The sequence below is a fragment of the Chenopodium quinoa genome, unplaced genomic scaffold (genome assembly GCF_001683475.1).
Source record: "Chenopodium quinoa cultivar QQ74 unplaced genomic scaffold, ASM168347v1, whole genome shotgun sequence".
Lineage (NCBI taxonomy): Eukaryota > Viridiplantae > Streptophyta > Magnoliopsida > Caryophyllales > Amaranthaceae > Chenopodium > Chenopodium quinoa.
The window spans coordinates 703,608-715,845 of record NW_018743047.1 but is presented as its reverse complement, the minus strand read 5'-3'; positions in this window follow the sequence as shown (position 1 = coordinate 715,845).

Sequence of the window (12,238 nt, the reverse complement as noted above, 5' to 3'; positions counted from 1 at the left end):
ATAGTGCATTACTAGAAGACAAAGTGTGTGCAATGACTCAACATGTGTGATTAGGTGATTTTATTAAGACTCGTGGTATGATCGCATGGCTAGACATGAGGACGTTGTGAAAAACAAAGGACCCAATGACCAAATAGCACGGAAGACTAAAAGACAAACTAACTTGATGAATTTTGTCCAATTTTAATGTTTATGCTATTTACTAGGTTAAAATAGTCCATTGGAAATCATTAGTCATAAATAAGATCAACCACAATCAAAGACAAAGAACACATGTTAAGGTTAGCACAAAAATCGATCACAAGAAACTAGGAAGACGATTAGAATTCTAAAAGAGTTAGGACTCATGGGTATAAAAAATAAATAAATAAATAAATAAATAAATAAAAACAAAAATCTATAATCCTATGTTATACGAGTTGACACGGATTAAAGGAATTGGATAAGACTAGTTTGACACGAAAAGATATTAAAAAAAAACAGTTGACACTAAAAAGACACCTAAACTGGACAAGCTGTAGTATATCGGTTATAACTTTTGATTTGTGACTTTTATTGGGACTAAATCAACTTCAAATGAAAGATAAAACTCAGGGCTACAGATCCATATGTGTCACAACACGTAGATCTTTCTAGAACACCGTATATGACCAAAACAAGTTGACTCTTGTGCAGGATACGAGAATAAAAATCGGGTTGACTCAAATTAAAAAAAAAACAAAAAAAATCTATGACTCGACTTTAAAAAAATAAAAGGGATTTGATAAGAGAAAAATAATAATTAAAAATAGTCCATAAAAAATATGCACATATAAGCACATCGTCAAGCATGATGCAATGAAGTTCGCAACCTAAAGTCAAGATCTATGTTCCACTATGGTCAAGCTTTTGGGTGTCAAAGGTTACCATGGTTAAGATTTTGGAAGCGTTAGCTAGGCAGCCTCCCTTGAGGGTGTATGCCAAAGGGCGGCTCTGCGAGTTCGTGATGAAATCGAACTCGACTCCATGGTTTGGGTGGATTTAAAAACTCGGAGAAACCCTTATTGCCATGAGCGTTTTCGGGTTGATAGAACATAAATCCCCCGGGCTAGCCACATATGTAGAACATGTATTATTGTGGCAAAATAGGTAATCTAAAATGCATATGCATATGTGACAATACCAATTAAATTGCAGGAATACAATTCAAGAATCTTTCAAGTCTCATCCACTTATCTCAATTAAATACCGATCACTCAAATCGATAAATAACCAAGAATCCTCCCCATTGGAGTCGCCAAATCGTAGGCATCGCTCGAGGTGCGCCTACGTTAAAGCATGTGTGAATATGTTTGGCACTCATAGGAAGTGGGAATCGATATATACGATTAGGGACAAAGAAAGTAGGGAGCCGCCAACAAGTTTTTAAGGAGCTTATAAACCGTTCATGGATCATAAAAGGAAACCACGAAAAAAAGGACAACGATAGGCAACAACGATTGACCCATAAAGGTTACATCCCATTCATAATCCATGAGATTACTAACTCCATATGGTTCGGAAACACGAAAGGAGGATCGAGGATAATGGTACGAAGTGAGTCATGGAGTCACATTCGCCCATATTGGCCTCTACTCGATTCTTATTGTGAAAAGTGATTCCTGCGGTCTCAAAGGCATACAAACAAAATATTCAATTTGCTCCAAACTATTATTATGCTAAATTGGTTGAATATTAATGCAACATGTAATTCTAAAATATCATGATTATTTGATTAAATAACAAGATTAAAAAAGAACCTAAACTGGTTGTCCAAATTATCTTATTAGGCGTGATTTTCAATTACATATTCCCTTTAAACATGCAATATGGTGATCAATAAATATAATAGAATAAAAATTAATATTGGAAGCAATTTAACAATAATAATGTTAGTTAAATCAAATAATAATAATAACCCTAATCATGATACTAGCAATAATAAAATAAAAATAAGTAATTAAATTAATTAATTACTCACATTCCGCTCGTTCCCTTAAATTGCTACATCATGAATAAATTGTTAGTAACTTCAATAAAAAATATAAATCAAATGAAAATTAAATTAAATTAAGGTAAGTTGATTTAGTCCAAACCCTCGGTTATTTGTGCCTTTCACACCTTGGTTTAAGGACGGAACCTCGGGTCAAGTATGGACTCCTTAGAGTGCTTAAGGGAAAAATGGTGTAATTACAAATATAGGTTTTAGGCTTAGAATATGAGGGAGAGAGAGAAGAGAATGATTTTTAGTGTAAAAGAGAGAAAGAGAGAATGATTTGATGCCCCAAACTGCTGAAAGGAGGGTTCTATTTATAGGGAAAATGAGCAGAGGGAACACACGAAACCCTAAAAAAATAAAAACCCTAAAAAATAATGTCGTGACACGGCAAAGATTACCGCAACACGGCAAAATTTTCCGTGCCACGGTACACCTTAGTGTGACGCGGGGACATATGATGTGTCGCGGGAAAGAATTAACGTACAGAAGATAAGAGCGCACGCAAGAAATCACAATCAAGCTAAACAAGCCACCAGTCCAAACAATACCTTTTATGCTCTGAATTTACGCGCAGAAGACACAGAGCAGCCCCGTGTCACGGTATGGGCACTGTGAAACGGGAAAATATGTCGTGACGAGGCAATACTTCCCGTGGCACGACACTTTTTACCATGACACGGTGGAGTTTTTGCGTCCAAATTCTTAAGCATGTGGGAAAGAAACACGGGAAAGCATTGTGACACGGTGAAAAATCCCGTGTCACGGTACCAGGCCCCCGTGCCACGTTGTAGACACCCATTTGTGTCTCCCCAAAACAAACCCGGTGATGAGTACCTTTCACGTCGAATCATAATCGAATGAAGTGAAAGTGTGGAAAGTCTAGTGTTGCGGATAGTTTTAATTTCTTTTCTTTTCTCTCTGTTTTTTGAAAACCTATTTTAAGAAAATAGCCAATCCTGTTTAATTGGTTCATAGCAAGGGTCCAATAATGTGTAGCTGGATGGGGATTGAAAAGAGCTTTCCAACGATATATTATAAGCCTAATTCTGATGAATAATGAGGAAGTTATGGCCAAATTACTAAACTAGGCCCGGTTTGAGCCTTATATGCGGCCCAATGATCTAGAGGAGGGCCTAATATGGATTTATCATTCCTAATGCAATAAGGAGTGGTTTTAGACTTCTAGATTCTTTTAGAAGGTTATTTTCATTCCTAATTCAATTAGCATTGATAAATTGACTTTTGTTGACTTTTTAGAGTTTTAATCAGAATAAAAGAGTGTTTTTAAGGAAAATACGATTTTATCCTCCTATACGGTTAAATTTTATCTGAATTTAGAAAACGCATTAAAAATTTGATTCGCGCCTAGCGTCAGCATTAGCGCCTAGCGCTAAGCCTGGCGCCTGGCGCTAGCGTTAGCGTCTGGCGCCAATGTCAGCGTCTGGCGCTAACTTCATTTTTTCACGTCAGAACTCTGGTTTGTTTTTCTATCTTTTTAGCTGATTTTCTCTATAAATAGCCTCCTAAAATCTCCGTTTTCGATCATCTACAATCATTAACTCTCTAATTCTCTTCTCTCTCTAAGCTAAAGCTTTCTTTTTCTTTCTTTTCTAAACCAACCCTTTACATACAAAATTCCGCATTCACAAGATCAAGAAACACCAAGCATTGTTTGAAGTTGCCCTCGCCCTAGACGTGAAAGGTTTTAATTTCTGAGGGTTTGGTCCCAAATCTTTATTTCAATTATTTAATTTAATTGTTGTTTAATTATTATTTTCCTTGAAGTTACTAACGTGTGTATTTTGTTATTAGAAAGAGGTACCAGGCATCCAAGAAAGTGCTTTAATTCTTTAATTGATATTATGATACAAATCATGTCTAGGTTATTATTATGATTCCTGGTATCATGTTAGGATGTTTTTCTTAATTTGATGTTTAGGGTGACAACAATAAATTCTTTGTATCATGTTTAGGGTAAAGAATATAATGTCAATTATGATTTCTATGATGCCTTTTATTGTCTTTCCTAATAGTATCATGTTAGGGCTATATATATGATCTTTAATTCTTAGTGACATGCTAGGATTTGTTATTAATCTTGTTTGTATCATGCCTAAGATCTTGCTATTATTATGTTTTAACATGATTCATGATTGTTTTTATAATTATTTTGATTATGGTTATAATTTTATGATTATTATTATTATGATTATGTTGACTTATTATTGTTATTGCTTGATCACGCCTTTTATGCATGTTCAAAGGGAATTGGTACTTGTAATCACGCTTAATAAGATAATTAATAATCTTGTTTAGGGTTAACATGATTATAATTCAAGTGATCTCCAATAATAGTTTTGTTTGTGCATTAATATTCAACCAACATAGATAAACAGATTTAGGGTTAAACCTATTGATTGCATGTTAGTCAGAAAGCGCACATGAATACGATCAGAATAAAGTAGAGGCCTATTATTAGGGCAGGTTCAATCTCTTTTAGGTTGAATTTTTACCTTCATCCCCGAACTACCATTCATGGTTCCAGACCTATTGGAGTTGACGATCTCCTAGATCGTTAAGGGGTGTAACCTTCACCTCGTGAACGGTTTACATGTTCCTAAAACTTGTTGGCGACTCTTTTGCTCTATCTTCTTTCCCTTTGGACGCCACCGTACTTAAGTGTATGATCACAGTGGGGTTCAATTCTAGGGATAATGCTTGAAATATTCCCTACACACGTCATCATCTCCCGTGACGCGGCAGTTTTAGCTAATCTGCTGTAATTATCACAACGTTTTTAAAATTATCATAACTTTTGATCCGTAACTTGGAATAAGGCATATAATGTACCATTTGAAAGCTTATCAAGTCTACTTTCCAATAAAATTATGTTTAGGTAAAAATAATTTGTATATTTAAGATATGGCCGTTTTAGTAGAAGGGTGTCGGTTTTGGGCCGAGTTTAGTATTTTGTTCATATCTTCTTCGTTTTAAATCGAAATTGGGCTTATGATATATTGTTGAAAATCTTATTTCAAGGCCTATCTAATCAAATAATAATTGGATCAAAATTTTTAGGCTAGAAAATCAGTTTCTCTCGATTTTTTGATGTGGACACGAAAAGAAGAAAACAAGTTATGGTTTAGGGAAATGAGCAAGGAAATGGATTGGTTTATGAATTGTATTGAATGGAAACATGGATTTAAGCACTCCAAAGGTTAAATACTCAAACCGACCAATAATGGCGGTGAAATCTTGTTCACCATCGGGTTTGGTTTTGGGGAGACATTTTTAGGTGTCTACAACATTCAATTCAAAAATTAAGTATATAAAATCCTTCTCATCCTTCTAATTGGAACTTCTCAATATATATAAATGACACTAGGTTAAAATCTCGTGCAATGCACGGTTGTTAAATATTTTTTACTATAATATTACAAAATATAAAGTATATTCAGAAATATTCCATTTGGGAATATATGGAATATGATTGTCGAATTGGAAAGAGAATACATAAGATATAAAAAGTTTACTTAAATATTTTACCAAAAAAATGAAAAAGGCAGGAAAATATTTCACAAGGTAATGACAAGTGTCATGGAAGGATTTCTTTTACTATAGGTTAATAGATATATATAATCCAATACATGATACTAACAAGATTAATATAATGCCTAAACATGATATCAATAAATATAAATAACAATCCTAAACATGATGCTAGCATGAATAAACATTGTAGAATTAAATAAATGAAAGAATGCTTAAATCTACTTACTTCGATTGTGAAACCTTGCAACTACATCATGAATAAATGGTTAGTAAACTTCAATAAAACAATAACATCCTGAAAATTACCCCCTTTAAAATAACTTGTCTTACCATTTTTAAATACAAAGTAAGAAATGCTCAAGGTATACAGCCACCGTGATAATGGAATACATTTATCAAAGACACACAGCGGAAGACTATCTTTAAAACTGTTCAAAACAAGCCAACTTCAAAGTCAAAACCAAATAGAAGTAAAGTCAAACCAAAGTCAAACAAAGTTAACCTACAATTTGGAACCATTGTAGGCCCTTATCAAAACCAAGCAATACCAAAACCTTTGTGTTAGTCTTGTAATCATATAAATGAATAAATAAATAATCAAAGCAATAAAACACATCATAATCTTATGGAATCTAAGCATGATTCGCTCTTCACTTATGCCAATCATGATTCGCTCTTCACTCCAGGCCAGCTCATGGCCTCATGCCCATTATGAATATGTTTCATTACCTGAAAATCTCCTCTCTACTTGTCCCCACTACTCGCTATTAGAAATGGGTCGTCGTATGGCCAAGATAAAAACAAGGCCAAACAAACATACAAACACACAATCAGCAAAGCTGAGTACATAAGCGTAATAAAACACACTAACATGCTTTCATCCTATCAATCACACAACTTACCTTATTGCACCTATAAACAAGCGTTCAAGACATTCAACATTTAGCTAGACAAATACCAATGTCCATTTAATTTGCGAAAATTTCACCAAATGCCTCTGAGCTATTTTTTTATTCATCAAATACCCATCAAAACTATTAAATTCACCATATACCTCTAAATTTAATAAAAATATCACCACATGCCCAAATGAATAACAGACGTTAACTCCGTTAGTCATTAGGGTAAGTATGCCACGTGACATCATCTTATTGGTGTCTTCTCAATTAATATGATTTTAAAATATTTATTTATTATTTTAAAAAGCCACCCCTCCAACCCCAACAACCAACCTACTGCTGTAACACCCCAATAATTCTCTCTTTAAACCTGTGAGGACCCTGAACAATATTCAAGAGAATTACTAGCGTGCTACCGTCACGTGTTCAAACGTTAAGGCTTTATTAGAAAATAGCAGCGGAAAAACTAAATCAGTTATAAATAAGTTTCAAAACCAACGAATGAAACCAAATTAAGTCATACAACTTGGAACCATTAATGCCCTTATTCAAAACCCAACAAAAGTAGCAAATAAAAAAAAACCAGAGTTTAAATAAATTCAAACTTATGAAAAGAAATAAACTACGAATAATAACCAACTCAACACTCAAAATCCCACAACCTTGATGCGAATGTTGCGTATGTAAGAACCTGTGGTTAATCTGCTCCCCAATATTCCAAGTGTAAAAATTGGATCGTCACAGGGTCATTGAAAGGCGAAGGCCATGACCAAAGAAAAACACACAAAGCACGCAATCAGCAAAGCTGAGTACATACAAGCTACAAAATAAATTAAGAAATACCTAACATGCTACTAATAATCAAGCATAAGCATCATTAAATACAGACTCAACACATGGCTCAATTATCAAATTTATTAAGACCTCACTAGTTGATATTAACTAACTCATTTATTTATTTCATTGGATTTAGCAATAGACAAGGTTGTCCAACCCATGTCCCATTTGGAACATCAATAAAAGAAAAACCCCATGCCTCCTTTCGGTAACATCAATAAACATCCAACGACCACGGGCGCGACTCCGTGACCGTAGTTAGTATGAGATCTCACCTAACTCCTAGTTTTAAAAAAAAATATTTGAAATAGGAGACTCGTAGATCAGACGGCCTCGATAAAAGTACACGGCTAATACCCCGTGTACCCCAACCCCTGATTGTCGTTACTCTAGAAGTGCACCAATCCAGAGTTTTATTGCTCATCCATATTGCACTTTACGTGATTTACAGGTTTAGACCTGGTGATGACTCATCTGCAAACAATACAAACATTCTAAACACAATTCAATCAAACAAGGCAAGTTTTCAATTTCAATTCTTGATTTATTAGTGCCAAACAACACTTATTATTTTTTCCTTTACTACCTCGGTGTATAAACACCTTGAGTGCATAAGGCACCCCAAAACCTTAACCTCGTCTTACAAGACTTGAATTCCTCCTTTACTCGTCCTGTTTGCATAATCATGAATGAGTAATAATTTAATCTTTACACCAATCACATACCTTTGCCTTTAAGCGCACCTTGCATAATTAGAGCACAAATAATACTTGCTTTATAAACTAGTGCACATCATTTTAAATTCACAATGTATAACCAAACAATTTAACCCAGTCAATCCTATACATGATACTAAGTTCTCGATCCGTCCTTATACATGCACCTACAAGCAAGGTTTCGTAACTTGTACGTACCTTGTGTAAACAATTTGGTTGGCCACTTTAAAACTAGAAATCACCTTCAATAAACTCCTCTCCTAAACCAAACAATAACATCTCAATCAATCAAATTTACAGCAATACTAACTTACTTTAAAACCTTTAAATTCCAAATCAAACAACACTTTAAAACCTTCCATTTAGTTAAAATTAAAGGCTTATATATAGTTCTTTAAATTTTCTTCATAAAAACCTTAAAATACACTCTTATACATTAAATTACAGCAAGTTTAAAGTTTAATAAAAAAATCTGAAAATTATTTAAAAACCCCTAATAATCTCCTTTTTTAATAGGTGATTAAACCCTATTTATAAAACATCAAAAGTAGTACTTAGAAACTATTTTAAGCACTTAAACTTCAATAAAAACATATATTTATACTTAATTAACTTTAAACATAATTAATTTTATCAATCAAACTCAAGGATAATATTTCAAGTATAAAAAAACTTCGTTAAAATCAAAAACTGCCCGAAAATCATATTTAGAGGCTGAATTTGGCCACGAAAGGGTGGTTCTCACTACCAAAGGTAATGCGTCTTTCTTAAAACGTTGTTTGCACATGGAAAACACTACTTTTATGTCAAAATCGGATGAGTTCAGAATCTGATCGGGATTAAAACGGGATTAATATTAACGAACGGAAATCTAAAAATTAAAACCCGAATTTAAGCGTTCAAAATAATCTGGAATTAAGTTAAAATAATCATTAGTTATAATCACCAAAATTTCAAAACATCATTACTATAAAATCCCTAAATCAATTGTTCATAAAAACCCTAAAATCATGATTTTCAATAATTAAAAACCCTAGGTTATAAAATTTACAAAATCTGAAAATTATGACATTATAAAATCTGAAATTATAAAGTTTAATCATCACAATACAACTTGATACTAATTAAATTACTTTCAAACAATAAAATCAAAATCCATAAATCAATAATTATAATTATACAAATTAATTAAACAAAGGAGAGAGAAAATAAGACTAACCTTTTTGTGTGGGAAATTTTTGGGGATTAATGGGATATTTATAGGAGAGAATGTTGTAGGGTAAGTAAGAAGATTGGGCCTCATAAAATTAATGGGCCAATTAGGTAAATGAAATGGACTAGGCTTTGTTTGTATTGAAATAAATTATAAAATGAAGGTTCATAAAATAATTTGTACCAAAATAATTTTTGACCCAAATTAATAATTTGAATATTTTGAAATTAAATTACGAAAAAATACAAATTAATATTATAAATAAAATTAAATTTCATTTATAACATATTTAATAATACGGGGGATTACAACTGCCATCACCCAAGTCTCCGCCAGTAACCTGTCCTCGCTATGCCGGCAACCCAGACCTGAACCACCGCATCGGCGAACCATCCCTTCCAGCTCATGATAGAGACGTAACCTAGCCACCCTTCCACCAATCCGCAAAACTCCCTTTCTCCCTCGAAAATCCCTCTCCTTCCCACCAATGTCGTCCAAACCCCTCTTCATGCGCCGGCGAACAAGGGTCGACCTTCAACCTCCCATCTCCATCCCTTGAGCCACCAAGCCGGAACCCTAAAATAGAGAAACCTAAAATCAAAATCAAGGGTTTCGATTTTGGGTTTTACGATTTTGAGGTGGTGGATTTCGGCTGATGTGGGTGGAAGTGACGTAGAGGAACAGTTTTAGGCTGCCGACGAAGGGGTTTGGCTTGCCGACGGAGGGGTTTTGGGGTGGTTGCTGGTTTCGATGAAGGTGGAAACGCGCGAAGGTTTTTAAGGTTTTGTGCAAGGGAGAAGGGGTATGGTGGTTCAGGGGGAAAGGGAGCACCGACGCGTGGCTGCCTGGCTGGGGGGGAAGGGGCGGCGCTGGTGTGGTGGGGAGAGGAGTTTAGGCAACGGCGGCGGAGGGTGGGCTAGGTGGAAGGTGGCTGGAGGTGGTGTTTTTGTTTTTTTTTTATAAAAAAAATTTAAGTTTTTTTTAAATAATTGATAAAATAATTTTAAATAACCAATACAATGTCGCCACGTGGCATAATTAACCCTAATGAAAAACGAACTTAACTGTCGTTAGTCATTAAGGGCAGGTCATGACATTTTTGTAAAACTTAAGTGTATATGGTGAATTTGAAAGTTTTGATGGGTATATGGTGAAAAAAAAAATAACTCAGGGGCATTTGGTGAAATTTCCGTTTAATTTGATTACGCATCGAATAGGTTTCCAACCAAATCCTTACCCCAAATAAATTGAGGTAAAATACACCAGGAGCTAAGCAGGTAGGCAAATGTCACATGAAGTGACGGACGTCCTGCGCATACTAATAATAAAAAAGAAAATACATCGTCATGTACTTCCAGTACAAGTTATGGTTAAATATAAAACTCCATAACTCCCCCTATATGTTCATACTCAAGGTATATACATTCCAAGAGTTTTGATGCGTAATCTCTTTCACTTTACGTTGTTTTACATATTATTCAACTTGGTGATGACTCTCAAACCATAACAAAACAAACATTATAATCATACAAGCAATCAATCATACCAATTTAATTCTTGAATAATTAGTGACCACATAACTTTTAATGTTGAATCCTTTTTAATCTACCTCGGTGTCAAAGACACCTTAAACACATAATGCGCCGCAAATCCTATCCCTCGGTGTTAGAAACACCTTAAGTGCACACGGGCACCGCAATATAATTTATTCATGTGTACCAAGACACTTAATTAATAGCTCAATTCCCATGCTTAAAGCATCAATAAAAATTATATGAATCATAATAAAATTCCATTTTTATATTCCAAACCAAATTAAACATTTAGTTTAATTAAACATGCTTCTAATCATGTCAATAATAAAAGTGTGGTTTATATTCAACATGCAAACATAATTATTTCCAATCATTAATCCATCACATATAATCCATGCTTCGTAATTCAATCACCAACATCAACCAAATAACAAATTTTAATCAAAACCTATCATGATACTACTTGCAATTAATTATTCAAAGTTTAGCATGTTCCTACAACTTGGAATTGATTATTCAAAGCCTAGCATGTTCCTACATCATCAAATAAATACCAAGTATGCAAATGTACCTCAAATAAGCCCTTAAAGGAGCCGAGTACAACACCAATTCACGAACCAAGTCTCCTTCATAAAGGAACAATAACACTATATTAATTACCCTTGTATACACAATATCCAACAACTTAAACTCACTTTAGACCAGTTAAAATAATCTGAAAATTATAGTAAAACCCTTAATTAATCTCTCCTTTAATGGGTTATTAAACCCTTTTATTACAATACTACTACTTTACACAAAATTCTAGCAATAACACTTTGTCAAAAACTCCTTAAAAACTCATCAAAATCACATCTTTATACTTGGTTAATAATCAAAATCAATGGGTATTCAAAACCCTCAAATTAATTGATACTAGAACCCTAAAAATCAAGTCATGAATAAGTTTAAAACCCTAACTTCATAAATTGTGAAATTAGAAAATTAAACTCAAACTAATAATCTTAAATTATACTTTTAAATCATTAAAACATGATTTGATACTAGATAAACATGTTTCAATAAATTAAAAACCAAAATAACCATACATACATAATTATACACTAATGAAATAAAGGAAGGGAAAAGGAAAGAGAAAAGACCGCTTATGGAGGGCCGAGAGGTCGGCTGGCCACTAGTCGACGACTGTTGGACGTTGACGAGAGGATTTTCGATGGCGACAGGTAGTTCGGTTGGAGGGGTGATGATGATGTGCCATCATGGAGGAGTATTGGCTTTCTTGTTACACATGAAAAAAAAGAAAAAAAAAAAAAAAAGAGTTGTACTCCTACATGAGACCAAAGGAAAAGAAAGGAAGGGAAAGAGAAAATAAGGGAAAAGGAAAAATAAGAACATAAAACTTGCCCTTTGATTTTTGTGTGGAGAACTTGGGGATAAATAGAGTATTTATAGTGTAGAGTAGGTTAGGG